The following is a 3,783-nucleotide window of genomic DNA, read 5'->3' as shown; positions in this document are numbered from 1 at the left end:
CTGCTTAGATTCGCCAAAAGCGCTGACATCCTACATGATGTCTACTTTCAGTATTCATAGAGGTCGGTCTCCATCTGGTATCGCTAGGAACCAAAAGGTCCTCCTTTTGGTCCTACCATATATTATAGCTTCTACAGCCCAATTAGGTAGAGAGCCTCATACGTCAAACTTTAAACTCGTTTTTCTCGAAACTACTTTTTCCGGCACGGTCAGCATGATAACTCATACAGTTTTTAGCATTAGTTGATGCGGTTTTGTTTTTTAAATATTCGAAAGTATTTTCTCTATAGATTCGATTTTTAATATTTTTATTAAAAAATTTAATAAACATAATTAAAGTGTGACATTAATGACATAAAACGCATACTTTTTTTAAATGCCGTAAATTGCAAAATTTTTCGAAATTCAAAAATCCGGCTCAATAGACTATAACTATTGTACAAATTTATTTTACAAGATTTTTTTTACTTTTTACAGATCCATCAACAGTTCAAGGAGAAATGATGCATACCAACTTTTTTTTCATTGTACTTTGGGTCACGAGATTTTTTATATACTAATTTTTGTAAAGCAAAATTAAAATACATTTTTTTATAAAGCTCAAGTACTTCTAAAAACAGTTTTTATTTAGCGCATTTTTTGCGTTGCTGGACGTATGCAACCCCTTAAAATTATCATTATTCGATAGAATCTTAAGAGATGTGCTGGTAAAATTTTCTTAATAGTGAAATTACAACCCCTGGCAATAGCAGGGCAGTGAAGGTGTGCGAAATTATAAAAATCAATTTGGTAAAGAGAAGTTTTAAAGTAAGTTTTTAAGTAGAGCCCTAATATTATTCTTATACCATTCATGGGCTTTATTTTTTTTTAAATTTCGCTCTTTCGGACAAGTTTTTTCCCCACTTCGGAATCGGTGCGGTGCAGCAGTGGCAATCAATTTAGAATTTGTGCTAAAACACACAGTACTTATGTGCTTGTTGTTGTACTGGTTGAGTATTCCTGCTGAAATATTCGTAATTAGCGACTAGCGCCGTTTTACTACCACTGTTCTCGTGTGATGAGGTCTTGTCCGTTTTTGTTTGTTTTTTTTTTTTTTTTGTTTTTTAAGTCAGATCCATTTCGTTAAATGTCGGAGATTTCATTAATTTTCTGTAAGAAAGGCTTGCCGAAAGAGCGAAGTGTTGCTCTAGCTAGACCTGGACATTCGCATAAATAGTGAAAGAGACTTTCTTTCACTCCTTCCGCTTCACAACTTCTGCAGATGGGATTGAAAGAGAGGTTAAGTCTGGCTGCGTGATCCCCTACATTCCAAAGACCTGTAAGGGAGGCAGTTATACGTGAAATGTTTGGTCGAGAGCTTCCTAACAGATAATTCGTCCTCTGTTTGTTGTACGACGGCCAGGTTTTTCTTGTAGTACTACATGTATTTATTTGCTTCCACTTTCTTTCGGTTAAAGCAGAGAGAGAGTGAAACAATGGATGTTTTCATTGTATTAAAAGGGGTAGCGACTGCCACCGCCTCTGTTATGTCTAGTGCCGAACCTTTTCTTGCTAGCTCATCTGTCATCTCATTACCCTCTATGTTCCTATGACGGGAACGCATATCCGAGTAATTTGAAGCCAATGACCAAGCAGTTCTAGTTCCGTTCTACATTGTGAAACTAGTTTGAATGAAATGGAATTGGAATGTAAGGCCTTCATAGCTTCCTGACATGGCTTCTCTGTGGGAGCTACCAGTTAAGCTAAATGCTCCTCACTGTTACATTGAATTATCACTATAATTTTTAACTGATTTTGTTAATTTGAGTACCCAATGATAGGGTTGAGTTCACAGCTGACATTTTTATACAAGGATGGAAATCAATTATTTTCACCATGATTTTCATAAATTTTCAATTTCTTGTGGTGAGAATCGCTTGCTCTAATCAATACTTACCTCATCTCACTAATCCCATTCGAAAAACAAAAAAAATGTTTTTAACGTTTGATAACTTTTAACATTTTATTTGGATTAAATTTTACGTATGCATGTATGTGTATAATTCAATTTATTTTCTATGATTAAAATTTGTATTTATATGAGGAAATAAACATTCATTACGGACTGAACACAATTTATCAGGTTTGTTAAACGAATGAAATGTTAGTTTGGGAAAATTTTGCGCCATAAAAGACTAATAAAAATATGTTGAAATTTAAAAAAAATTATGAGTAAAGTTTTCGCAATTTTTAAAATATTATTAACCATATAAAATTGGAGAATTTACAGCCAAGGTTGGAAAACGATATTGAAAAGAAATTTGAAGATTTAAGATTTTAAACGAATATTTAAAAACAACATAGTGACGTCAGTATTTCCATTCATAGCTTTTGAAGAAAGTCTACATAACTTAACAAAAAAGTTTGCTTATGAAGTATGAAGTATGAAATATGAAGTATTTCAATATGTACATACAGGGTGGTCTAAACACAAGTTTCTTCTTGCACTATATTATTATGCTTACAAGGTCCAGTTAATGGCATCGTAACTGACGACGAATCTCGAATTTATTCATAAGAGTTGGAAACAAAACAGCAATGGACAGTAGGGATGTGCCAAGACGAGTTTGATCCAACAAAAGTTGTTCGCGGAAGAGGCGTTTCAAAGCAAATGGTCGTCTGTTTTTTTCAGAAAATATAGTCATTTCGCAACTTTATCACTAGTGAATATTAAACAAGTTAATTCGGAGTGGTGCACAACCATCTTCTGTTTGTCAGAAGTTTTCGCTGAATTAAGGAAAACTAATCACCCCAGACGAAGCGTCTTTTACCAAGGCAATGCGAGCTCTCAGGTATCGGCTCACACAAGACAGTTTTTGAGCACTCAAAAGACCGAGTCCATGGATCAACCGCCTTACAGCCCTAATTTGGCGCTTAATGATTGCTTTTTGTTCCCGCACTTTAAAAATAAAATGCGAGATCAACGTTTTCCAACACCTGAAGAAGCTGTGGAAGTCTTTAAACAGCTCGTTTTGGAGGTATTCACTTCTGAGTGGCAAAAGTAAGTTAATTCAAAAATTAATTTCAGCGAATGAGGAAGTGTTTTGACTTTCAAGGTAAATATTTTGAAAAACAATAAAGCGTTTTTCGTAATTATTTCATTGTGTTTTCATTATTGATTGCAAAATATAAAATGACACCCTCGTATCAGCTCCGCTTGTGCTTCGGATACTTTTTTATCGCGGGGATAAAGGTCGGTCGAAAGCAATTTCGACTCTTAAATCGAATACCTGCCGAGCCATTCGTTAGATAGAGCCAGCTGGGACTTGGAAAATTTATTCAATATAAATAATGGTATTGTTTGCTCTTTTTAATCATGCCATAATATCTGTTGTCGTATGGAAAAACAGCTTAAGAGGTTTATCCCGGTTTGATATGTCGAAAAAATCAATTTTTTCTCATAAGTTTATTCCCAAAAATAATAATAATACTTAAAGCCTTTGAAAAATTACTTCAATTAAGGACCACCTGTTCGTGAGTTTAGATTTAAATTTGCGTTTGACTGCGTGAACACGTGACAAACGTCTGAAACCATGCTTTTTAACAGATTCGATGTTATCTCAAAAACAGTTCAAATCGATTGCTTTGAATGCTAACCTTGAATATTTATATGGGAGATGTATTGCCATCGAAAATAGTGCAAATTATTCCGAGTAATTTTATCGTAACAAAATTGTTCCACAGTTTCCCAGATTAAAATGCTTTACGGTTTTTTGATTTCTGATAAGCCAATCGACTGTAATA

This window comes from Anastrepha obliqua, chromosome 2 (assembly GCF_027943255.1).
Source record: "Anastrepha obliqua isolate idAnaObli1 chromosome 2, idAnaObli1_1.0, whole genome shotgun sequence".
Taxonomy (NCBI): Eukaryota; Metazoa; Arthropoda; class Insecta; order Diptera; family Tephritidae; genus Anastrepha; species Anastrepha obliqua.
This window is presented reverse-complemented; position numbering follows the sequence as displayed.